The sequence below is a fragment of the Tamandua tetradactyla genome, chromosome 4, assembly GCF_023851605.1.
Source record: "Tamandua tetradactyla isolate mTamTet1 chromosome 4, mTamTet1.pri, whole genome shotgun sequence".
Taxonomy (NCBI): domain Eukaryota; kingdom Metazoa; phylum Chordata; class Mammalia; order Pilosa; family Myrmecophagidae; genus Tamandua; species Tamandua tetradactyla.
In genome coordinates, this window is record NC_135330.1 from 181,764,591 (window position 1) to 181,792,398 (window position 27,808).

The window sequence follows — 27,808 nt, forward strand, 5'->3', positions numbered from 1 at the left end:
GCTTATTTGGATGGTGGTGACCAGCATTTACAGTTTTCATAATAACTGAAAAATTTCATTTCTTTGTGTGTTTGCTTGAGTATTTCAGAAGAGATTTGGTACATGGGATAAGGAAGGGGTTGCTAACTAGCTACCATTATAATCCAAAAAACTAGCTAGTATGAATTTAAGTAGCATAAAATGCCCTTGTGTTGTTTTTGTGGTTTTTTTTTTGGGGGGGGGGGCAGGAGGAGTGCATGGACTGGGAATCAAACCCGTGTTCCTACATGGCAGGTGAGAATTCTACCACTGAACTGCCCTTGCACCCCCTAAAATACCCTTGTCTTGAAACAGAAATGTTTAATGTATACAGAACAGTTTCCTGCATAGGAATTTCCTCATGCCAAGAACACATACTCTGGGGCACAAGAAATCAGGAACAAAATGACCTTAAGGAAATAGACTGTTGGGCTCCAGAGTTTATGAGCTCAAGATTCTTGCTTAGAACATTGACACAGAAAAGTAGGGGGATAATTCTGAACTTCTAAACTTGGTCTTAAATTCAATTGTGGAGGGTGGAGAGAGGGCAGTAATGAATAGTGGTGAGTTCTGTGTACCTGGTGTATATTAGGCCATTAAAACCATTTGACTGAATTGAGGACATACTCTGAGTAATGACTTTAATCCAAAATACATTTAGCTAGTGCACAACAGATTTTCTTCTTTCTCCTACATAGCCAGGCCCCCAAATAGAAAGAATTTTAATAATAGAGGTTAATGGCTTATACATTTGTGTCTTCTAGTGAGCCCAGTAAGGGGATGTTCAACAAATGTTAAGTGATCAAATACCCATCAGTGGTATTTATTTGAAAACACTTAATGTTTAGGTCTTTAAAAATCATAGACTACTTTACTGTAATTACCATGCGAGTTAGTGGAAGCAAATACATTATAGAGATACTTCTCTTTAGCAGTACACACAAGAAATAAAATAAAAATTACTTTATCACCTAGGAAGTTTCCTAATCTTTAAAGAATCAAAAAATGCAAAAAGAAGACTCTTAAAGCAATGCATTTACCATGTGGTTTTCTACTTCTGTGTTGATTTAGACTTCAAGGAAGCATATTTTAAAAACATCCGAACAGAAGCCACAGAATTTTAATGAGTAGGGAACTGAATATCTATTCAGTGACTTTTAACATTGAGTTGTTTTTTATATTCAGAAAATGAGAGCTGAGCATCTTTCTATTTTAGATGGGCTGCTTCCTCCATCTTTGGTGGGACATAATAAGAAAACCAAGAAAGAGATGCTACCTTGAAAGAGACCTTATAAACTAGTTTACTTTTCTCATTTTACAGATGAAGAGAATGAGATCCAGAAAATGTTCTGACTTGTCCAAAGTCATTGAGTTCTTGTTTGGAACAGAAACAAAATCTAGGTCTCCTAATATTTAGGAGAAAAATTGATGATTTTTTCCTACTCTAGGATAATGCCCTACATGTAGCAGATTGACAAGAGAAGGCTATTTTTATAACTTCCTGATATTTTACAATATTGTAAATATCTACGAAGTTTTAGACTTGGTTTATCTCCTTGGAGTGCATGGCACCATCAAGTAATCATAATTAATGCAAAAAAGAAAAAGAGAGGGGCGGGCCGCGGTGGCTCAGCGGGCAAAGTGCTTGCCTGCCGTGCCGGAGGACCCCGGTTCGATTCCCGGCCCCAGCCCATGTAAAAAACAAACAAACAAACAAAATATAATAAAACAAGAAAATGTTTAAAAATGTTTCCCTTTCTTCCTCCCTTCCTTCCTTCTCTGTCTTTCCTTCCTTTCCTCCCTCTCTCTTAAAAAAAAAAAAAAATAAAAATAAAAAAAAAAAAAAAAAAAAAAAAGAAAAAGAGAAACTTTACAAAGATGTTTCACTGAGTCAACCAAGCTCAGTCAATCCTTAAACTTTGCTTTGTCCTTGGAATACATTTTTGAAATGTATATTTCCTTTTTAAAAATTAAATCCATTATTTTATTTTTTCATAGATTTTGATAATTATACACAACTTTTACCATAAAGATAGTGGAATCTCAAGGATAAGGTAACGATATATATGACCTCTCCCGTTCATTATTCAGGATGGAAGGAAATTTCCAAAGGGTACAATGTGTGAGGTTCAACGCTGGAAAAATTCATATGAAACTTGTTTTACTGGCTCCACTGAGGACCAGGCACAGCACAATAAATACGGAGCTGCATCATCTTTTAAAAAGATCGTTGTAATTTTAACACATTCTTGTTAAAGAAATATGATTAGTGTCCTAATCTGAAATTCTACAACATATAAGTGATGAAGGGACACTTACAATGAATATCTGAGCATAATTTCTCTAGCATCTTCACACTCATACATCAACTTTTTTTGGGGGGTGGGGGTGGGGGTACATAATCTGGGAATCAAACCGGGGTCTCCCACATGGAAGGCGAGCATTCTACCCCTGAACTACACATGCACCCTACATCAACATTCTTTAAACAATACATTGCAAGAAAATGGATAAGAAAAATGAGTCAAATTTATCACAATCCTGATTTCCTGGTAAGTTTAAGGTAGGAATAAAAAGTTTTTGAAATCCTTCGAATTTCCATTGGTGTTATAGGAGGCCACACTGGAAGCAAACTGAGCAGAACCATTAAGTCTACACTTCAACAGATCATTGCATAATTTTTATCTGCCAATATTCTGAAAGATTAAGAAAAGTTTCATGGAAGAATACCTTTTCAAATAGCAGAAAATTATAACAGCATGCAATGTGCAAGGATTTAAAAAAACTATAGCTGAATTCTCTATTGATTGCATCTTTTCTTAATAGACCAACAGAAATGCATTACCTAAAAATTTAAATAATAGTATATTGAGGCATAAATTAAATGCTTTATTATACTTGGGTGTTTGAGATTGTTAGACATGTTCACACACCTTCTCCTCCTCTCATCAAGGAAGCAACAGGGCCAGCACTTTCGGTCAGAGTTAAAGGGAAATTGTTGCTTCCAGAGCTGCTCTGCAGTGTGCCCTGTTATACAAAAGCCATAATCATTATTTTAAAACTATACTTAAGAGACGGGATGAAGTGATCTTTTTTTTCCCACGACACAGATTTTGTTATCAGCAGATGTAAGAATTAGTTTTGTACCGATCAAACAAAATGAAAATTGTTATGCTGCTATGGTTATAGATGTTTAGAGAAACCTTTGAGCCAAAGAATAGAAAACTACATGAAAAAAACATTTCTACAATTGGTAAGCTGGTTGTTTAAAAATGCAATGTGCAAACAAACATGCAAACATGTGACACATGTCATTACTTTGTGAAAACATAATGCCGTTGTAGCCCCAGAAATGTAACAGCCCAGCTGGTCCTTAGAGGTGCAAACAGATTTCAGCCACCATTAAAATCTTCTCTGTGGCAATTTGATGCTGATCACACTGCTACATGTTTTTTAATTTAATTAAATTTTTGCTTTTATGCTATCTTTTTTTTTTTGCTATTTTTTATTGGTTTATGTTTGCTGCTATGTAGTTTTAAGACACTTTGGCTTCTAAAATTTCTGAGAAAAAGAAGGAGGGTATGATGTGGATCAAGTTTTTGGTGATTTTTTAAAAATTTTTTTATTGTGAAATATAATATATATACAAAACAGCAATAAATTTCCAAGTAAATTTTTTTATTAATTTGAAATTAAAAAAAATGACAAGAAAGAAGCACAGACATTCTTAACATATGATCGTTCCATTCTATATATAAAACAGTAATTCACAATATCATCACATAGTTGCATATTCATCATCATGATCATTTCTTAGAACATTTGCATCAAATCAGAAAAATAAATAAAAAGATAACAGAAAAAACATTCAAAATATCATACCCCTTACCCCTCCCTTTCATTGATCAGTAGCATTTCAATCTAAGTTTATTTTAACATTTGTTCCCCCTATTATTTATTTTTATTCCATATGTTCTATTCATCTGTTGATAAGGTAGATAAAAGGAGCATCGGACACAAAGTTTTCACAATCACACAGTCACATTGTGAAAGCTCTATCATTATACAATCATCTTCAAGAAACATGGCTACTGGAACACAGCTCTACATTTTCAGGCAGTTCCCTCCAGCCTCTCTATTACCTTTTGACTACCAAGGTGATATCTATTTAATGTGCATTTTAACAGGTAGTTACAGAGCAGATTTTAAAGTTTGGTATAGGTTAAAGTTCCATGATTTTTTACTTTTTTTTCTAGCTGCTCCAAGACACTGGAGACCAAAAGAAAAATCAATATAATGATTCGGCAGTCATTCTCATTTGTGAAATCCTTTCTTCTCGGTTATACTTCTTTTTTTTTCTTTTTTGTGAAAATAGCATATATACAAAAAAGCAATAAATTTCAAAATACATCGCAACAATTAGTAATAGAACATATTTCAGATTTTGGTATGGGTTACAATTCCACAATTTTAGGTTTTTAATTCTAGCTGCTCTCAAGTACTAGAGCCTAAAAGAAATATCAGTTTAATGATTCAGCACTCATACTCATTTGTTAAACCCTAACCTTCTCTGTGTTTCTCCACCATCTTCTTTTTGTTTTGCATGGGCAGGCACTGGAAATCGATCCCGGGACTCTGGCATCGCAGGCAAGAACTCTGCCTGCTGAGCCACCATGGCCTGCCCACCATCATCTTTTATCATTCTCCCAATTCGGTGATTGTTTTAAATGTAATTAAAAAAAAATTTCCCTCATAATGCAGTACAATAGTTCTTGATACTGAATTTTTCCCAGTGAAATAAAATATGCTTTAATAAAATGGTATTAATCTAAGTTTGACTGCCTAGCTCCATTTTCACTATTTTGGAGGATATTAATTCATATATTATGCTGAACTACACAATTGCCTATTTTGAAAACAGTACAGTTCCCAACAGTTTCCCTGATTTATACTGGGGAAACAAGGCATAATCATTCATGTTTCAAAAAAGGAAATATTTCCTGCAAAGTAGTTACTTACAAAATGCTAAGTTGCAAATAACCTTATTACTAGATACTGAGTTATTTTGCAGGGAAGCTGTCAAAAGGTATAGAAATCTGGCTTTCCATTCCAAATTCATTACAAATAGAGTACATGCCATAGTCTCATTTATAATTTAATGGTGAAGAAGAAAGGGCAAACCTAGGACAAGGGATGTCATCCTACGTACAAGTTTACAGTAATGTAGCCATTGTATAGCATATTTACTACATTCACCATTAAGATGAAGAAACAAGGAGGCTCCTCAAACACAGGAACATATAGGCACTATGTGTTATTCTTGCATGGATAGTGACCTTATCTTGAAGCAGTAGTGAGAAACAGAGGCTGGATAAATATTTTTAAAAATTGTTACCGCTCTTTGAGTGATAAGGGGAAGCCCTTCATTCCCTGTTAATTCAGAACTATTTGAAATAAATAATATCTATCTCATATGTAGCATAATCCTTTTTTAAAGCAAAGATGCATAATAAAAGTTGAGTCATATTTATTCTCCAAGTCATGAATTCATTGGCAAAGAGAACACATTTGTCCTTCAGTTTTGAGCTGAAAATCATCCTTCAGCATTCAAAGCCTCCTAACTACCTTGACGCCAGTGTTTTGAGGAAGGTGGGCTTGGGCACTGCTTTGAGCTTGGCCACTGCAGTCCATTATTTTCCCTAAATTAACAATTTCATGTGAAACTCTTTGCACAGTGCCCGGCACATGGTGAGGGCCCAGTAGCTGGTAGCTGTGGATGGTGGTCACAGAGATGGCTCAACATTACTTGTTCACCACCTTCCAGGCTCATGGTGGGATTGCAGTGTCTGGCCCACTGTTAGGTAGGGAGTTGGGATGGGGGGAGAACCCTATGGTGTGTGTTGCTTCTGGGTCAATGAATTACTTGTTGGCTTGAGACCTTCCAGAGCTCTGTTTTAGCTCTACATAGAAAATAGCAATGTTGCTCTTTAGCTGTTGCTCCATCAACCTGAGCTTACCAGAGCCCCCTGCCCATAAACGGGACTTATGTCAATAAGCAAGAAATAAACCTTCCTTGTTTTGTTCCATGGGGTTTGAGTCATCTCTTATCATGATAGCAGTAATCTAACCTGCCCTGACTGATATATGCTATTATATACGATGTTCTTACCTAATCAATGGCTATCCAGACAGGAGAGCACTGATCCACCTCCTTAGAGGAGGACTTCCCAGTTACTCCATTGTCAACATGGTAGGAAGGACCTCCAAAATATGTCCAGGTCCTAATAATTGGAATCTGTGAATATAGTGCATTACATGGCAAAAGGGACTTCACAGGTGTGATTAAGGTTACCTGGTGGGTCCAAAGTGACATGAGCAATTAGAGAGATGAGGCAGAATGGGAGGTCAGAGAGATTTGAGAGGCAAGAAAGATTCCAGCTCCCATTACTGCATTTGGAGATGAAGGAGGTCATAAGCCAGGGAAGTAAGTGGCCTTTAGAAGCTAAGACTATCCCTGACCGGCAATCAGGAATGATGTGGTCCTACACCCACCACCGACTGAGTTCTGCCAACCCTGACTAAGCGTGGAAGTGGATTCTCCCCCAGAGCTTCCAGGTAAGAGCCCAGGCCAGCCACACCTTGATTTCAGCCTTTTGAGACCCAAAGCAGAGAAACTAGTTAATCCCACCAGGACTTCTGGTATACAGAAAATCTGAGATAATCAATCTGTGTTATTTTTAGATGCTATGTTTGTGGTAATTTGCTATAGCATCATTAGAAAATGAGCACACTCAACTATAAGTCAGGTGCACTCTCAGCCTCAGTCTCCCTGCCTGAGACTGGAGCCTGCAGCCTGCCCCCAGTCCCTGGCTTCTCATTAACCAGGTTGGATTCACCAAATCTCTGTCCCGACTAGTCCTAACTCCCACTGTGGTCCCTCCAGTTCATGGTGCTGATATTCCACCATGCCTTGAGCCTACCCCAGGTGTGCAAAGAAGGATAAAGCAGGATGTTACATTTAAACTAAGCCACCTATAGCTCTGTAAGTACACACCGTATTCAAATAAGGGACAAGTAAGTTGAGTCCATTTGGAAGATGTGGAAGAGATGCAGTCCCTTATTGCTTGGGTACAAGTCTAAGCTAAGCGTGGCTGATGCTCTGGCTTTTTCTTAGCTTATTGCCTGGAGGTAGTGAAGGAATCTGAGAGCCAGGAGACAAGGGAGATGGGCTCAGTACATGCTTTACTCCAAACCAGAGCTCTGGCCAGCATTTTTCTTCACATGACTCACATAGCTGGCTTCTTTCCATCCTTTAGATCTAAGCTTAAACTTCTGAGTACTCCGCTTCAAGTCAGTCATCCTTTTTGTTGTTGTTCAGCACTTTTTCTTTTTATCATTAATAATAACACCAGTAATAGTTGCAGTAGCTAACATTTATTGACTGTCTACTGTATGTTAGACAACGGTTCTAAAACCTTTTCTACATAATCTTACTTAATACTCACAATAACCTCCTGATACCTGGAATAGGAAGTCTTTTCTTATGATATTAACCTTTCCAAGTTTGTGCTTACCCTTCCACTTTTTCTCTTGTCTTCCTTAACTGAATGTGTTGAAGGCAGAGATTTTAGATTCCTGTAAGAGAAAAAAACTCCCAGAAAACACAATATGAATTCACACCTCTGCTTTATTAGAGAACAGCACAATAGAAACGGTCATCTGTCCTCACCATCTCTAATTGCTGAGAGGTGACTGATCAGTTGGCTTTGCCCTGAGGGTTTCTTTCCCACCTGAGTTCCCTTGATGCTATTATAAGCCACACAGCCCAACCACAGGCAGAGATCTCTTACCACAACAGAGTAAGATAGTCTTTCTCAAAAGAAACTTGTACCAGATGCAGGTTATGTATCATTGCACATCTGCTTGACCCCTCACCCCCCGTGTGTGGTGGCTTCCTGGCTGGATCAGCACCAGCACAGCACCAGCCATGGTTCAGGCCTTTGCCATGTCCTGAAGCACAGGCTTCAGCCACTGGACTCAGGTCCTGGCATCTCCTAACGACTCAGTTTCTTTTGGGTTAAGAGCCCTGCTGTGGCCCAGAGACATAGCAACCCCAAGGTCCAGATACCACTGGATTCTGGCTCCCCTTCTCCCCTGCCTCACTTCCCTTTTCTCCTCACTCTAGCTTCCCTGGCCTTGCACTCACAATAAAGCTTTAGCGTATAGGTTTGGTTTCAGGTTCTGACAAACTGAGATAGAGCCTACTAAGACTAAAAAAGAACAGAAAGAACTACTTACTTAAACACTTATAGTTTAAATGTAAACATAAACTATATAAGTTATATAGGTATAGCTTATATATTATATAACATATAACTTATAAGTAATTTCCAAAGGGATTATTTGATTGGTACCTGAAATTAATGTACCCTTCACAACTCTTGGAATTTCCTCCTCCTAGCATCTGGTGATACGGAGTCCTATCACTTCTACCTCTGGGAACCACTTTCCATGTGTTTGGATCTCCTCCCTGGCCACATGCAAAACATGCTTGTAAACCTCCCCAGGTATTTTTGGCATTTTATTCTAACTTCTGTTCTGTGGGAGGGATACTTTTACAGGCCATTGGTAAGAGTTTTGATTGGCACAAAGGATGACCTCACTTTCAGATAAGGTTCCTGTTTATGGCTACCGTACTTACTAGAGTTGACATAGTATTACCAGTGATAGTATTTAACAACATCACTCTTCCTTAAGAAGTATTCTGGCAGAAAGGCACTTTTTTTTTCAGATGTCCTTCTCTGAATGCTAAGTATTTAAGTTTCAAGAAGGAAGGAAAACGACCCTTGTGAAGGTAGAAAAGCAACTCTATGCTGAGTATCTAAGAGAATCATGAGCTGAAAAACCTTTCTTTCCTTACACAATTATTAATGTATCATGCAACAATTGTTTACTGTATCTAACTATCATTTGGTAAATAGACGCTATATGTCCTTTCGACAGTAGGGAACCATTTAAAATTTAAAAACAGAGGCATTACATGATCAGATTTTCTTCTATCAGAAGATAAATTTGGCAGCTGTACAAGAGATGGAAGGAGGGGTAGTGATTCTGCATACAGGAAGACTACTGAGAAGATGATTGCAAAAGCACAAATGAAAGATGAAGGCTTGAAGTAATGCAATGAGAATAGAGATGATAAAGTAAGAGCAAAGCTGTGGAATGTATTGGAGGTAGAATTGACAGGACTTGGTTGCCAATTGGATGTCTGTGGTTATTCCTTCCTGGACATTGAATTGCAAGCTGAGCACTCTCAGCTGAATAAAGGTTCATCCAGCCCATACTCCAGCTGAAAGCAGCCCTAGGATTGAGCAGCCAGAAGATGAACAACCCAACCTGCATCATCCTGAAAAATAATAAATTGTTGCTTTTAGCCACCAAGTTTCAGGAATGGTTTGTTATGCAGCAAAAAAAAAAAAAAAAAACCTGATACAATTACCTTGAATTTGAGGAGAAGAATGATGTAGACCAATTCCTGAAATAGATCATCTGAGATTATTGAAGTGGTAGCAGGACACCATCGCTGAGTCTCTGATAGTTTCTCTCCTACACGTTGATATACACAGCTCTGTAAGAAGCACAGCTGAACCTGAAACATGGCTTTGGCAACCACAGGTTTCTCGGGATGACTGAACGGCTGCAAGTGAGACAAGTAAAGCAGGATGATGATGTTTTCTGATGATTATTGGTAGAGTACCCATTGTGCACTCTGTGATTATAATAGCATTTTTCAGTTTAAATGGATCTTTAACACAAAGCTTCCCAGTTACCAGGTGGTTTGTGGAGGCGCCCACCAATAGACTTTTTTATTGTGAAATATAACATATATACAGAAAAGTGACAAATTACAAAGTACAGTTTAGCAAGGACCTATAGAGCAAATTTCCAAGTATGGTATGGGTTATGGTTCCACAATTTCAGGTATTTCCTTGTAACTTTTCTAATACTATAGAGACTAACACCAACAGATTCTTAAACACATATAGCCTGGATTGTCCTTACTCTCAGAAATGAAAATTATGGGAGCCACAGCAGTCTCTAGATAAATAGCAGAGCAGCCAGACTTCTCTGACCACGTAGAGCTGCAAAAGAAGATATGTGATATTTTCAGCTCTTTTCTCTTAGTCTATTATGTATAACAGGAAACAGTTGGTTCTTTACTGTCAGAAGAAATTTAAGCCTTTAAAGCCAGTTAACAGACAGGTTAAATTAACAGTACCTGCAAATGAATGGCAGTTCACTTTAATTCCACAAATATTTGTTAAGCATCTACTACATGCCAGGATCGGTATTAGGCTCTGGAGACCACATGATGAATGAGACTCTTGAAGGCTTTAAGCCCTATTAGGGCTTTTCCAGAATAGTTTTAAATTTTGACACATGCCTCACCCAACTCTGGAACATAACATTGAAGAGAGTCCTGTGTGATGAGTTAATGAAACAAGTCAAAGATTGGAAGTCACTGGAAATTAAGGTGACTTGCAACTCAAGAGGGAGGGAAAGCCAGGCCTCAAAAATGTACCAAATCAGGTCTGTGGTGGGGCATAGGGGACATTTTGAAAGCAAAGATGTAGATTTGACTCATCTTCTAAACATATGAACTATTACTTAAAAAAAAAAAGAGGAAGTATTATATTTCCTTGGGCTGCTTGGAACTGGACCGAGACTTGGAGTGTTCCCAGAACAGACCACAGCACTTGGCCTTCTCAACAAGCAAATGCTTCCAGATCTAATTAGTTCAGGAACTGTCATGGCTCCGTGTTTGCGGTAACAGCATGGCTGAAGAATGAAAGGGCACTTAGTGTCTTGGGCCTTGTCCATCTAGGCCTATGACAAAATTATTCAGATTGGAAAATTTTAACTTTGAAAAATCTCATTAGAGTTGGGGACTTGAAAGCTTTCCCTTCTGCTAAGAGTTGTTTTAGAGCTATGCTGCGACAATGGCTTTGGTGGCCGGGGCAACTTGATTGAGAAGTTCTGGTGACCTGCTCCCTTCCTGCCCACTGTTCAGAGTTGTTTCTCCCAGAAAGGAAAAGGAGAAAAGCCTGCGATGACCTGATGGCATGATTATTTCCACTTCCTTTTGGCTTGTTTCTCTCTGAGTACTTAGGGATAGAGGAGCTGATTTCTACCATGTCCGAGTCCAGTCTTCAACATATCAGGCGTGGCTCCTTTGTAGTTCTTGTTATCTTTCGGGGCTGTTGCTTTGAGACCAACCATGTATATTGACTTTCTTCCAAACGAGTGGGTTGATTACTAATTTGAAGGAGGCTAAGCTGGGTAGGAACAGACACAGAGAATAGGGGGAGGGAAGGAATAAGTACATATTCACCTCTTTTCTCACTTCTTCCCGTTGCTTTCCAGGACCTCAATCACTACTTTAACTGACCTTTTCACAGCTCTCTTCTGGATTACTGTGAGTCCTTGATCTGGAAACTCCTTCTGTTAACCATAGGCAGACCTTCTATTCCCATTCTGGATATTATCTAGATAAATCAAAGAACTGATATAAAGCACTTCTACTGAGATGAAGTAATTCAGTAAATCATGGCCTAGAGTACTTAGCTGGAGGGAAATTAGTTTCTCAAAGTCCATGTCCTATATAGGTGAGAGCTACTCTCAATTTGCAATAATAGGTGATAGCTGCTCTCAAGTTGGTAGATTGATTGTGTACCCCAGTCTGGAAATGTTCTTACTCTTAATTTGCATGCTGGTGGACGGGATCCCATCTCTTCAAGATGTTACTTCAGTTAAGGTGTGGCTTAAATGAATTCGGTCAGGCTTAAATCCAATTACTAGAGTCCTGTATAAATTGAGTGAAAGTCAGACAGAGAAAGAAGCTATGGAAAACAGCCAGAAGCCGTGTGCATCGATATGTGATAGAAAAGCTAAGAAACCCCAAAGATTCCTTGCCAGCCAGAAGATACTGACTCAGGGAGGAAGCAAGCTTTCTAGTCTTTGAAATCATGAGCCAATAAATTCCTGTTGTTAAGCCAACCCATTGTGTGGTGTTTGTTTTAGCAGCTAAGAAACTAAACCAGTCATTAAAGCAACTAATCGCTAAATCAGATAAACTCCCAAATATCAGTGGCTTACGATGTAACAGTGTATTTCTAGTTCATATAACAAACCAGTGCAGTTGTTTCTGTTTGGGCAGTTCTTCTCCAAGTGGTGATCCAGGGATCCAAGCTCCTGTCTTCTGTGGCTTCACCATCCCCAAAATGTTGTTCCCCAATTCACATGGGGTATCATCACCATTCCAGCCAAGTGGAAGGGTAAAGAACCCAGAGGTTGGCACCTAGGAGGTACAAATTATTTCCTTTCATGTTCCACTAAACAGAACTCAGTCTCAAGGCCATACTTCTCTGCAAGGGAAGCTGGGAAATGAGGCAAGCCCTGCTCAGGAAGAGGAAGTGGATTTGGTGATGGCTATAGTCTCTGCCAAAGCAGAGGTGTCCATTTAGGGTAGCAGTCTCCAGGCATGATTAACTGAAAAGGGCAGAGATAAAATAAAGCATTACTTGCTCAAACATGTCATATATATATATATGAATATACTAAACTGTCACTATATGATCATATCTTATACCTTTTACATATTTTATATATTTGATATAGTGTGTATATTTTGTGTTAAGAGCTGTAGAAATAAATATCCCTATATTTTCATTCCATAATTCCTTTCTGGGGAATACATTCTAGGGAAATCATCTTAAATAGAAAAATTACTATTTGTACAACAATGTTCATTAGATAATTGTATTTGCAAAGAGGGAACAATATAAATAATCAATATAAAGGGAATGATAAAGTAAATGCCATCAGATCCACTTAATTGAATATTATGCAACCATTCAAAACAATTATTATGACACACTATGAATAGCATAGAAATTTCTTATGTTTTGATGTTAAATGAAAATCAGAGTAGAATTGTACCAACATATTCATTTCTTTCAGGCATTTGTTGAGTGTTTTTTATGTGCAAAGTACTGTGTTGGGCACTAGGGTTTCAGCGGTGAGCAAAGCAAATTATACAAGACTTCTTGTAATCACTCCCCTGTAAGACAGGATGGATTAATTCTTTTTTTCCTGCCAAAGTTGCTGAAAGGCCAAGGACATTCGCTCAGTGACTGTCTTGTATTTTCTGACCTCTTTATGGATTTGAGGTGTCAACCACATTCTTATTATTTCTCTGAGGAATTACGTAAAGAAAATTACTAAATTTGGAGTGAGGACAGTGACTCCCACATGAAGGATCCAATGGCAAAATGAGAAAAGTAGAGACATATAATAATAAAACAAGTTTTAAAATATCCTTTTCTCTGATATTATATTTTCCTTTCCTTTTGGCACTGAAATTCTCTCTCTCTTATGAAATGATGTCTATAGCAGGTAGTATTTTTGTAATATCTCTACTTGACAGGCATAAATATTGCCAATTTCTGTCAGCCTCCCCACTCCCATTTAAATACATTTCCTAAACCATGACATACAAACGTTGAGCACCAACAAGTCTAGTGCTTGAGTGAAAGGGAATGGCACACTTTGTTCTGAAGTGATAGAAAATTGCATCATTTTTAAATTAGCACTCAGCCTTGGCTTCTCTCTTTTTTAGGAAATACTTCCATTGTAGGTTTTATTTTTAGGTCCTTGGATGATCTTGGTTTTTCCTTAAATTTAGAGTCGGAATTTAGTAGCCAGCACGTGACCCAGTCTATAAAAGTGAGGAAACCACGTCCCCAAGTAATGAAGTGACTTACCCAGAGTGGTACAGTGTGCCAGGCACCTCTTAGAGGTCCATTTCTGCTTTCACTTTGTGCATCCTTTTGCTGGATACACTGAAGTCAGACTAAAGCGTAGTAACAATTCCCTTCTTCTAGCTTAGGTTCCCATTATGTTTCCTGTTATAATGCCCATTATTTTAATTGCTTGATCTACCATAACTTCTCATATTTGTCAAGTTTTTGGCATGCCCACTTTAATTTATATAGCTTACATTTATACATTTTTAGTTCATCCAGTTTGTATTTCCTCACTAGTTGTGCTACTCCTCATATGTGAATTTCTTAAATATGCTACATATTTTCAATGAGAATTTTGACAACCTGGATGTCTGATTGGCTGCTCACACTGTACATGTCTAAATTTAAAGTTTGCAGTCGCACCCCTGTTTTCCTCTTTCTGCACTGTCTTGGCCTATCTGTACTATATTCATTAAAACTTATTTGCTTAGTACCTGCTATGCACAAGGTCCTCTGCCAGGCACTGGAGATACAGATGTTGATCCAGACGGACATATAGCTCCTGCCCTCGAGGAGCTTATAGTCTTGTTGGGTTAATGGTGTCACCACCAACCCAGTGGGTCCACGTATTTTTCCCTTTCTCTCACCTCAGTTTCCAGCTGGTATTTCTCTACCCAGCCAAAAATCTCCATTAAGATGGACATTAAGGATAAGCCTGGCCCTGGCACCGTGGGATCAACAATGCTTTCCTGACCAAAAGGGGGGAAAGAATTGTAACAAATAAGGTATCAGTGGCTGAGAGAGTCTAAATAGAGTTGAGAGGCTACACTGGAGGCTACTCTTATGTGAGCTTCAGCTACGTATTGCTATTTTTCATGGTTTGCCAAACCCCAAACAAAACCATTCCTGCCAATCCTAAAGAACACCTAGGACTCAATCTGAGATTCTACAAAAGTTCCATGCATTATGATTGCTTTTCAGGAACCTACAACCTCCAGATGGGTTCCTAGGCCAAATAAGTCCTGAAACCCAGAGGGGCCAGCCTCTTTGGAACATCAACTATTTCTTCCACCACCACCCCAATCCCATATTATCCACAGCCCTTTCCAACATGAAAAAGTTAGAATGGGCATAGCCCAGATATCCCTACAGATTGGAAAGATCAAAGGAAAAGGAGGAATTATAACAGAGAAGGTAGGATTTAACAAATGAGTATGACTGCTGAATCATTATATTAATATTTCTTTTAGTCTCCAGTGTCTTGGAGCAGCTAGAAGGGAAAATCTAAAATTGTGGAACTATAACCCATACCAAACTCTGAAATCTGTTTTACAACTAAAAAAAAAAAAAAGATGGCATTAAATTCATCGTATTCATCCTCTAAATGTCTCTTAAGTCTTCTCTTTAAGACTTGCTGCCAGAGCTACCACACTAGCCTTCTAGCTGACCTTGCCTCTTTCCTTGTCTGCTATCAATCTCTGTACCTTATTACCACCAGAGTGATCCTAATAAACTGGAGCACACCCTGATATGGTTTCAGATACAGTGTTTTTCTTTTATCTCTCATCACCCCATTCTTCTTGGGAAAAAGGAGCCCTTCCTAATGCCCATTCCTATCAAACCACCTGAAGTCTCCTGAATATACTGAATTGTTCCATATCTCTGTGCCCTTGAATGGAAAACAGACTCTCCTTCCTATCCTCTTGGTGAACTTCTCCATCTTTTATGAAACTCTTTTAAGTTAATTTTTTTTAACAAATATGAAGCATACATGTAATCTGAAGAGTTAAATGGTTTCCCAATATTTCTATAAGACACAGCAGGCCCCAGCCTCCCTTACCCCCATTTATCCCTCCTCAGAGACAACCACTTTCAACTCTTCTAGCTGATTCTTTTGGTGTTTACCTCCACATTTCTAAATCAAAATGTTTAAATGGGTACTTCTAGAGTATTTAATTTTAGGCATTTATTTATTAACTTCCTATTATGGAAAATACAAAATTTGCTTTCTTTCATCATACTCACTCTACCATCTTCCCAGTGTTAGAGTGCAAAGTTTTAAAGATATTTTTACATTATTATGGCTACTTCAGTATTATTCACATATCAGACATGTGGAATAATAATAATTATTATTAATAATCATTAAAATAATGATTACTTTTCCTTTCCTGAACAAATTATCTGGAGTTAATAATTGTCTTTTCCCCCATTTGTTTCCTATGGATTTATAGCTAATTACAACCCAAACTCTTATTCATTTATCTATTTCTCACAATACTTGCAGGTATACCAGGTATTTTAGCATTTTTATCTTCTTGAAAAATCTCTCCTTGAGCCTCTGAGGTCTTCTAATCCAGACTTATTACAGTTTCTCCTGTGGCACAGATGACTTCCAGGGATCTCATCCCTCCATTATCTTCAGGATGTGCTTTGTCTGCCTCTTGTTTTGGATCCCTTGTATAATGGCATAAAGGAAATTACATTTGGTTCCCCACATCCTGCCTGGCTTAGTCATAAGCTCCCGTTTTGAGTGACCACCTCAGGTAACTTCTGTTGTGGGCATAACCACAGCTAGCAAGGTCTGCACTTACATGTGGTTTGGAGACTAAGAAGTTGTCCTTAGTCTCTCCAAATGGTGCTTGCCACTTCTCTGAAAGTCCTTGGTCACTTCTTCACCAAATGGCCTCTTGCCATTTCCGTCCTTTGTACAGCACAGCTTATTGTTTGGGCAGGTACTTTCATATGGCTACGATGATAGACGCTTCTCTCACCTTTTCCAAATGGTCTGTTTTAGTTTGCAAGCTGCCAGAATGCAATATACCAGAAACAGAATGGCTTTTATTTATTTGTGTTGGTTTTTGTTTTGTTTTGTTTTCTCTCAGTGGCTTTTAAAAAGGGGAATTTATAAAGTTGGAAGTTTACAGTTCTAAGGCTGTGAAAATATCCAAACTAAGGCAAGGCTATAAAAATATCCAAATAAAGGCATCCAGTGAAAGGAACCTTCGTTGAAGAAGGCCGATGATGTTTGGGATTTCGCTCACAGCTGGAAAGGCACATGGCGATGTCTGCTAACTTTCTCTACAGTCTTCTTCAATGGCGTCACTGGGACTCTGTCTGTTCTGTTGGCACTGATGGATCTGGTGGCTCTAGAGCTTTTTCCAAAATAGTTCCCTCTTAAAAGGCTCCAGTAAGCAACCTCACCTTGAATGGGTAGAGAAACATCTCCATGGGAACCACCTGATCAAAAGTTACCACCCACAATTGGGTGGGTCATACTTCCATGTGTGGTAGTTAGATTCAGTTGTCAACTTGGCCAGGTGAAGGCACCTAGTTCTGTTGCTGTGGCCATGAGCCAATGGTACGTGAACCTCATCTGTTGCTGATTACATCTGCAGTCAGCAGGAGGTGTGCCTGCTGCATTGAATGACATTTGACCTAATTGGCTGGTGCTTAAATGAGAGAGCACAACGTAGCACAGCCCAAGCAGCTCAGCATACCTCATCTCAGTACTCGCAGCTCAGTCCAGGCCTTTGGAGATGCAGAAAGGAATCACCCCAGGGAAATATGTTGGAACCCAGAGGCCTGGAGAGAAGGCCAGCAGAGATCACTTTGTGCCTTCCCACGTAAGAAAGAACCTCAGTCGAAAGTTAGCTGCCTTTTCTCTGAAGAACTGTACGTTAACTAAATAAATCCCCTTTTATTGAAAGCCAGTCCATCTCTGGTGTGTTGCATTCTGGCAGCTAGCAGACTAGAACACCATGGAAACAATAAAAAAGATCCCACCCAGCAATATTGAGTGAGAATTAAAGAACTTGGCTTTTCTGGGATTCAAACCAGCACATGGTCCTTGCCACTTCTGCTTTTGCACAGTATGTTTGAAACCACCAATCCCCAGTACTGTAGGAAAGCCCTACCCCTTGCCTTTTAGTCACAGTAAGGGCAAGAGCCCAGGACCCACGTATGTCCTTCCTCTCCTCTCACAGGGGCCCTCACAGGGGCTCATTCTTCACTCTCTTCCTCAGACTCTTTGATCTGATAAAGCTGTCCATTGTTGTCTCCTCAGCTGGCTGCTCTTTATGTTTGCACCTCATCACCCAAAGAACTTTCACATAGCATCCAAAACACCTTGTTTCTTGGATCTTCTATCTCCCTCTTTCCTGATTCAGGAAATCACCCCACGGAAATATGTTGGAACCCAGAGGCCTGGACAGAAGGCCAGCAGAGATCACTTTGTGCCTTCCTATGTAAGAAAGAACCTCAGGATCTGGTGGCTCTAGAGCTTTTTCCAAAATAGTTCCCTCTTAAAAGAGGGAAGACCAAAAAGCCTTCTTTTTGTTGAAGCATTTCCTTTAGAAGCTTGCTGATCAGTGGTATTTTTGGAGGTAAATTTTTTGAGGCCTTGTATGTCTAAAAATAATCTTAATTCTATTCTCTTTCTTATTTGAGATTTTGACTAGATATAGAAGTACTAACTGGAGGATTTTGAAGGCATTACTCTATGATTTTCTAGCTTCCCAAGTTGCTGTTGATCCTTCGTACATGACAGTTTCTTTTCTCTTCTGTTCTGGAACTCCATAATGCTATATTTTGATGAAAGCCTGTTTTCATCCATTGTTCTGGGCATTTGGTGGGGTTCTGTAATTTGGAAACACATATCCTGGTAATTTCCGTTAACTATTTCATTGATGATTTTCTCTGCTGTGTTTTCTCTGTTCTGTCTCTAGAACTTTTATTTTTTGTCCTGGACCGATACTCTAGGGTTATTATCTTTCCTTTCCGTTTTCTAGTTCTTCCTGTTTTTACTCTACTTTCTGGGATATTTACTGCTCTTTAGTGTAGGAGCCCTACACACAACCTCTGCTGAAATCATCTGGTTTACTCACTCTAGAGACAAGACATTGGCCTTCTGCTGGGATGAGGGAGGGATATGCACTAGCTTGCTTATATTGGGAATTGGGATCTAGGTGTCTAATTTCTTCTAAGATAGACTTTTAATCAGCCTGTTTTTGTACCCATTTTGATATCCATTTTTCAAAGGTAGCTGATGCACCTGGTAATTACTGAGATTTGGGGAGGTTTGGTCAGATAATATCAATTATCCTTCAGCTTCCCACCTCCTGCCACCAGCTGCTGGTTGAGAGTTCAGCGATCTCAGGTATTTTAAGTGAATTCCTACTCATCCACCTGCCTTCCAGCTACCTAAGTTGTGTTCTTGCTGTCTCCTTTTCTTTTCTGTTTGGTTTCATACCTTTAAAATAAATCATTTACTGTATTTTTAGAAAATTCAGAGCATGATTCAGTCTACCATCGTTGCAGGTATAAAACACAAGCTCCCCTCTCCTCCGATATCTTCTCTAATCTCTTCCAGCCTCCTAGCAAAGTTGATGCCTTTCTCCTGTGTTTGAGTCACCCCTCAACCTTGATCATATTCTAGTCTGTATCACCAACTAGAAAAAACACTCATTGAAGGCAGGGACTGAGGGTTGGTTCATTCAATTTTCAAACATTTATACATGGCATGTTTTATATTTATAAATATTGAAAATGCAAAGATAAATCAAATAGGGTTCATGATATTGAGAGGTTTACCTCAGTATGCTATGGTGACGGGTGAAGACAGAGGTGAAATATATAATTCAAATAACCTTTTATGTGTGTGTGTATAAACATATACATACTAAAATATATGGAAGTTTGCATAATAAATTATGTTCTTTCAAAATATCGATCCCATTTCCACAAGGATAAGGAACTAATATGTGCAATTTTTCTCTGTGGTAATATTTACCATCCTAGTAAATATAAAATGATTTTTTTCTGAGTCCCCAAAATGTATATGTGTGAAATACATATATATTTACTCATTAACACATAGGCCACATCTCCTTATCAGGCAGATAAAAGGGTGAGGTAAATTTGTCCCACAAAGCTGTTTCTTTCTTGCCAAAATTGTATGCTGCAGGAAGGAATCATGTCTGATTCACCCTTTCCCCCACGGAAAATAGTTTTCTCATACTGCTCAGTACATGATAAAGACTTAACAAATGTTGAATAAATGAATGGATGAGTGGATGGATGATGGATGAACAGACAGATTTAAATAAGAACTAAAGATCTCAAAATATGGGTAGCTTTTTGAGTATTAAATGACATGTGCTAGAAAACACTTGGTAAACCGCCAAAGAAAATGCAGAAATTAAGGCATTATTATTAGATTTATTTTCTGTATACTGTACTTCTTTTTAAAAATATTTTTGAGGCCCTGATAAGATCTGGTATGTCAAAGTAGACAAGCTTATAAAATGAGGTATAGATGCCATTTGTCCTTTTCTATTTCTTCTAGACCTCAAGAACATGAAATGGGGAAATGGGCAAACACTCCATTTCACACTCTTTATAGCCTGAAATGCTAAAGTTTAATCAGAAGGAGAAGACCTTGAAAAAAATAATAATTTTATTTATTAACCCTTGCCATTTTATTCTTGATAATATTGTATGTCCAGAATTTCTGGTTTAGTTTGTCTCCAAAATTCATCTTGTATAAAAAATCAAAAAGAAATATTAAGAAATCCTAGGCAATTTTGAGTGTTTAAATGATAAACGTGTTTAACCAAATTTAACCCCTGGTGGAGGGGTAGGGGTGAAGAGCTTTATTAATTTTCATGTCCTTAATGTCTAGAACAGGGTTCTCCATCAGGGGATGGCTTGTCCCCCAGGGGACATTTGGCAGTGCTTGGAAAAATATTTGATTGTCACTGCTTGGAGTAGGTGGGCGTGGGGTGGTATTACAGGCATCTGATAGATAGAGAGGGTCAGGATGTTGCTAAACATCTTACAGTGCACAGGACAACCCCCCACAACAAAGTATTCTATGGTCCAAAACATCAGTCTTGCCAACGTTGAAAAACTCGGGTCTAGATGCAATAGAAATGACAAATGTCTTAAGAGGCTCTTAGATCATAAGAAAGAAAGGCAGATTTTGATGAGAAGTTTACACATACAGCATCTGATTTTAAGGATGCCCAAAGAGTTATCCACCCACCGTTCCTTGTGAGTAACCCCCACATGAATGAAGAAATAAGGTCTAGGCTAGTTTTACATGTCTGTTTTTACTGAGGACTGATTTATCTATTAAATCACTGTAATAGAATAAGGCAAATCGGGAATGCCCTCTTGCTAGAATGAAGCAGTAAGTCCTTAAAAGGCTAAACTGGGGAAAGAAAAGGCAAGAGCCACATTTCTAATCATCCTTTCTGAGGACTAGAGGAGCCACATCGTTTTCCTTCAGGCACCACACATTTTTCAGGTCTAGAAGCGATCTGATGAAACCTGCCCTTCTAGTTCGAGACAGCTAGACCTTAAACTTCTAAGAGATAAAATCCTTTCAGAACCATCACTGTATTTGTTCAAGAATTTGAAGTGAAATTCTTGGATCTGGAATAAGAAGGGGAAATAATTAATAAATTTTACCAAAAATCTAAAGTAGTAAGTGAAATGATGAGTCAAGGAGACCATTGGATGAGTAAAAGAAAAGGGGTATTGCTTTAATTGATTTTTTAATGATTTCTTATTTCTCTTTTCTGGCCTTTTTTTTTTTTTTCCAAGGGGGAAAAATATGAAAAACAGAAAGGTTAATCTAACTATACATTTTAAGCTTTTAAAGGCTCCATTACAAGACTTATTATGCTAAAAGAAACATACCTGGCATACTGCAGTTTTCTAAATGTATCAGCAACGCATGTAATGATTCACTTAAACCATCATGGTCAGAATTCTTTTACATTATTTCTATGTAAATTGGATGCTTCACAATTACTATAATATGTGTGAAATTCCACTTATTATTTCTTTTAACATAGAAACTTTTATCACTTAACTCACTGGACAGAATATTTGAGCCATTTGCAATCATTAGAGCATTTTTGTTTGGCCAAACCCTTATGGGATTATACTTTGGAAAAGACAGAGTGAATTATATTCATTGCAAGAAAACAGCAATTTTAAATATATAAGGGACACCAGGAAACTTTTCATTTTAGTGCAAATTCAATATTATAATTTACGTCTTTTTCCTGCAGGGTAAGCCTTTTATCTTTAAGCATGTAATAGGAGTGTGACATACAGTGGTAAACCAATCTGATAGATATGTTGGGGACAGAGGAGATACATGATATAGTTGGAATTTAAAGTAATAGCCTTTTTCTTTGAGTTTTCTTCCTTGTGATCCTGGTGGAGGTCACAGAATATTTACTGATTCTCCCAAGTTCCAACATGGAACATTTATCCTGACTCTTACCCCCAGCCCAACTCTCCCTCTACCCCACCCCCAACACACGATTTGCCAAATCTTGGGAAGCCGTTCAAGGCAGGATCCTAGAGCTGGTCTGTGAGGAAGGTTTGGTGTGACAAGGTCTCCTACATAAATATGAATACTCAATTGACCTTTGCTGGGCAGGCTGGCTGTTAGTGGTCCGTCCCTTTGAAGAACACCAATTTTATTTTCAAATAGATTTGAGGGAAAAAAAAAAAAAACTCAACCAGAAAAACTGGAGACGTTATTACTTATAGAACTGATTTCTTTTTGTCTTGAGGGGCTCTGTTTATGACTCTGACACTTAAGACAAGTGCTAGTTACAACTTGATATGTTTGTAAGTTCCTTTTCTTCCTTAGTCATTTGGGATGCTTTTTAGCAAGTAAAATAGCAACTAAATTGAGATGTGCATATGTGCCTCCTGAATTGTGAGACAAGTATATGTACATTTGTTTTTAACAAATATTGACTGAGAAAATAGAACTCAGAAGTTGCTTAGTATATAATTATATAAACTACACCTGCATTATTGGACAAGGTGGTGTTTTGAAAAAAAATTGTGTCATTTTAAAATTAGGCAATTATTAAATGATTGACATGATTTTTATTTCCCAAATTTTATTTTCCAAACTTTACCCAACAAAGGCAAGGGGAGAGCTTTCAATGGAAGCACTTATAAATGGAATAAAAATTAGGTTATTCTTATTTGGACTTTATCTTTTTCTCAGTTACCAAAGAAAGATATTAACATTTCTCCAGAACATGTAAAAAGTATAGTCTTCAGTTCTCTATTAACATAATGTTACTTGACATTTTGATAATATTTTTTAGACATACATAAGAAATCTGAAATATGCTATGTAATATATAATCCCACTATTATCTGTATGTGTTTGTGTGCATCTGTGTGTGTGTGAGTGTGTCTGTGAGAAAGAGAGAAAAAAACAGTTAACAGTGCATTTTATTTTCATCTGGGAGTTAACGCTCATGAACTTAAAATTGGCATTAAGTAAACACTATACTATGAATAGTGAACCATAAAATGGACTTAGTTATTAACTTTGCCCTATAAATATTTTATTTTTTTTTAATGAAAGATGGAGACTGAAGTTCAAATGCATTTCATGTTAAAATGAATAACAGTAAAGGAAAATAAGACATGCTGCAAGGCAGGCTGCACCACTGCTCTTTCCATGGAGGATGAGCCATTGGCAAACCAAGCATTTTCCAAGGCCTGAATGACTAGCCACAAGACACTCTGACTCTGTAATTTGGGCAATAGAATTGGTGGTTTTGTAGCCTCATGAATTAAAGATACACATCCACATGCATATATATACAGTGTCATTGGGCATATCTTGTAAATGACTGAAAGCAGCAGCTTCCAAGTACTGGATAAAGTATGGTTGATCTATAGTAGATGATAACAAGTGTATAGGAAATTATATACACTAAAATTATTGTGTATCCATAGTCACTTTATTCTTCAACAGAAATGAATGCATTCTCAATGCTTAGATTGCACACAGATTTCTAAACAGATGTAGATACCCTAAGAAAATGAAAGAAACAAACCTGTAAGATGGACATTCCCTGCATTGGGTTGAATTATTAGACCAGACTATTTTATACATTTTAAATTTGATAATCTAACTCATAGCTAAAGCAGAGGAAAACCCAATGCATTTTTTTATTCCTTTTTTTTTGTTACCCCTGCATATTTTCAAAGGCCTCCTATAGTTAACATTATAATATAGTTAGTTGCTACAAATAATCTGCGGTGATTATAGGAAAACTGTCAGTGTCTGCTCAAGGTCTGAAAAAGCTGCAGCAAATAGCTTTTCTCTTTGCCATGGAGACTGGGGTCTGTTTTTACGGTTACTCTGGAAACCAGAGCCTTTCTGGTGCTAGTCCTTTTCAGTTACTTTAGCTATTAAACCCTCTGGTTGAGACAAAAGGAAGGAGGTATGCAGACACTTCCTCGAAAAGCAAATATCTGGGCCTAAAAGGAGCAAAACTCAGGATGAAAGAAATAAAAGCCATGTCTATTCAGCTTCTTACATTTTTATCGAGGAGGCGGGATGCCACATTTCTGGTTTAAGGGGAGCTACCTTTAAATGTTAGAATTTTTAATCAGATTACTGCACAACTGCTTCTCTCTCCCTCCCTCTCTTCCAAAAAATATAAAGCAAGTGTGCTCCCCGCTGTTCCCGAGGCACCCAGGATGGAACCTTAATGTGGTGCAGAAGATATCATCACTTTTAACATCCAAAGTTTTTCTGGATCCACAAAAGATACAAGGCCAGCACATTTTAATGTAAACACGGAGTTTAGTCGATTTGAGAATGCAACAGTTCAGGATCCCTAAAAAAAAAAAGTGTGATTGCTTTGTAATACTCATTCACATTTAGAGAGACTGTGTACATTTTTGTTTTGTTTTGAGAAATTGGAGCCACAAATCATTAATAACTTCAAGATTATCTCCATCCTACTAATAAATCAAATCATAACTTCAAAAGATGGAGAATCCGTGTTGTCAAATATTTTACCGAGCAGATAAAGAAGCAAGTTGGAATATGGAGCTATGAAGAGATTCATGAATTATCTGCAAGCTAGACAGATTCCGTCCTTCCTTTTCTTTTTCTTTTCTTTTTTCTCCAAATAGGAAGGCTTCTTTTTTTAAACCATAGGTAAATAATTCATTATTGTGAGCATTTACATTCACCTCACCTTTTGGTTGAAGTATTTTCCTCTCGAGGAAAAGGAATTCTCCCTGAAAGAAACAGAAGACTAAATAGACCACAAATAATATGCCTCACAACGAAACAATCCATTCTGGCTTTAACATGGTCACATAAAGTAATGCTAAACACTGCAGGCCCCGTGGTGATAAACTACTTTCAGTCGGCAAAGTATTTAATTATTTTTCATTTGAACTATTAAATGTGTCACCCCAAAATCCCTGTTCCTAGTTTCCCCTCCATACTGCCCATTACTAAGGTTTTTGTCCTGTCAGCAGAGAGTTAAAACTACACACTTGGTTTAAAAGTATCCACCAGATTAATAACAATTGATATTTGTTAACAAGAAGTGGCATTAAGGAGAAAAATGAAGTGGTTTCTTTTGAAATCTACTCACTGACTGATGTTCAGTAGTTTTAGTTATTTTAAATAGGAAGGTATGGTCATGGTAAGCAGGCCAGGCTGTCCTCTTTTCCATACTTGCCTTCAGCCTGATGAAGAGTTTTACATGCTGTCATGAAGATCAGCTCACAAGCAGACCTGCAGGCGTGAGTGAGCGTGCACCTAAATGGGCTAGGAGCCTTTTTGCTCTCTAAGTTCTGGCAGACGACCAACAGCAATAAAACAAAGGAAGTTCATGACTAAAAATTGCAAAGACCATCCTCACGGCAGGTAACAGTAGCAGCTCAGTAACTCTAAAAATTATGAATGTCTTCCATGAGACTCGTATCTGATATTATTTAAGGTTTCCAATAAAAAAATGGCACCAATACTCCAGAGTTAATATAATAATTTCATGATCCAGTTATATTTTCAGTTGAAATTACATTGACTTTTCTCTCAAAAAATAGATATGTGAAAAATGGATGGAAAGATAACTAAACAAAATTAAATCCGTACTTAAAAAGAATTCAGAACCTAAAGCTATGCATTAATAATTGACTAACAATCATGAAATTACCTTTGGTTTTGGAAAAGCATATCTATGAAGGGACTAATAAAGTCCTGACTGTCCCCAGCCCCATCAATTTATATTGTCATTTATCTTTGGGGTAACACCATTCATTTGTTCATTCAGTTATTTAATGCCTACTACATGCTAGGTCCTATTTCTGGTGAGATGCTAGGAAGCATCTCGTTAGCAAACTTAGGAACAAGGTCCTTTTAGATTCCCCCATCTGGTGACCTGCCCTGCCGTCTAAATATGTCTTGAAGGAGAGAGGAGAGCCAAGGAGAAGAGAGGGAGTTTTCCTTCTTAACACCCTGCTCACCTTGATATAGTGGAAAATAGATTGGCCTAAGGAGCTCATACTTGCTTTATACTCCTTTTCTCTTTCAGTCCTCTCTGATCAAACAGGACAGAAAAATCCTATAAACTGTGTGAAGACTTCCTTTTTCAGTTGTTCACTAAATTGTTATATTCATGTAGGTCCTGTTTTTTCATGATGTGTTTATTGAAGATCATTTGGCGAAGTACGATTTGGGGCTGGTGGCTTAGTCTATACATTTCCACCATGATATTCCACCAGCCATCAGTCTTCCGGATAGTCACTTTTTTTTGGCCTTGTTATTAAACAGCAACTTAAATTTTGGTTGAATATTAGCAAATGAGTATTTTCTGTAACTTTGTTAAAGTGCATTGTTTCCCTAAGCGAATTTGGTGGCTTCTTCAGAGATACATGTAGCTTCCTAATTTTAATGTTTTATTATTGTTTGAAAATGGTTGTACAATATGTATGCTTTTTTGTAATGCTAGACATAACTCTGAGTTGAAATATTAAAGTCTGCCATCTTTTATAAATCGCTATTTAAAAGTGAACTATTGCTCCTTTGGAAAAAAAAAAAGTCTTACAAAGAGTAGTTTGTCATATATCAGCCTAAATGCTGGCTTCATGCTATCATTTTCTATCAAATTCAACTTTCCTTTAAGAATAATCATACCGATTTGGATGTGATCAGCAATACCTAGGACTGTCATGGTTATCCTTATATGTTAAGTTCTAATAAAATCTCACCTACTTTGTAATTCTTTTCTTGGTTTTCCCAGTTAAAAGTGACCTTTTCTACGTGACTCATAATAATTGTTGCCTGTAAAGCTCATTTGATTGTTTAATACTATTGCATCTTACAGTGTCTTTACTATAGTGGTGCTAAAATACCATTTACATTTTGTTGTGATTTCTTTTCTCATAAATTTACGTTTTGTCTCCTCAATCAGACCACAAACTCTTCGAGGGCAGGGGGCATGTTTTAAAATTTTTTAAATTGCCTTCCCACTTCCATCCCATCCTCCATTTCCAGTACGTGGTAGGCTCCTCTGCTCAAAATGTTTTCTTTTTTTTAAGGAAAGACAGAGAGAAGGAAAGAAGGATAGAAGGAAGGAAGGAAGGAAGAAAGGGAAACATTTTTAAACATTTTCTTGTTTTATTGTATTTTGTTTTTCCGTTTTTTGTTACATGGGCTGGGGCCGGGAATCGAACCGAGGTCCTCCGGCATAGCAGGCAAGCACTTTGCCCGCTGAGCCACCGCGGCCCGCCCTCAAAATGTTTTCTTTGGTGTAAGTTGAATTATCAATATTAGCTGACAAGAATGTGTGAATTGACACTATTCATGACATTAGAGGACAGGGAGTTGGAATCCTAGCCTAATCTTTCCCCATGGTCGCGTCATGGCGAATCCCAAAGATGTCCATTGCATTTTCTATAAAATTGGGGTGACGCTTCTAGTCTACATCTATGTGTGATAGATGATTAATAAAGAGATTGGTGATCAGGCAGCCTTGGTAGTGTGATGTGCTTAAGGAGACCTAACATCACAGTGGCCTGGAAGCCTTGCAGTGTGGGAAGTTAGGAATGGCCAGGCAGGTCAGCATGTGTCCTGGATGCAGGGACTGATTGGATGTACGACTATTTCCTTTGGGGTTTTGTTG

General features: G+C 37.9%; 1 long non-coding RNA gene across 2 annotated transcripts in view; it reads left to right on the forward strand.

Annotated features, from left to right (window-relative positions):
* Positions 1–27,808, forward strand: part of LOC143679569 (uncharacterized) — a 257,853-nt gene that overhangs the window by 67,687 nt on the left and 162,358 nt on the right. Inside the window, exon 3 of one of the 2 annotated variants that reach the window (XR_013173848.1) lies at positions 8,480–8,586. The exons of the other annotated variant lie outside the window; for it this stretch is intronic. This is a non-coding gene — a long non-coding RNA (uncharacterized LOC143679569). Of the gene's footprint in view, positions 1–8,479; positions 8,587–27,808 lie in introns of those variants that run through there. 2 annotated transcript variants of the gene reach the window in all.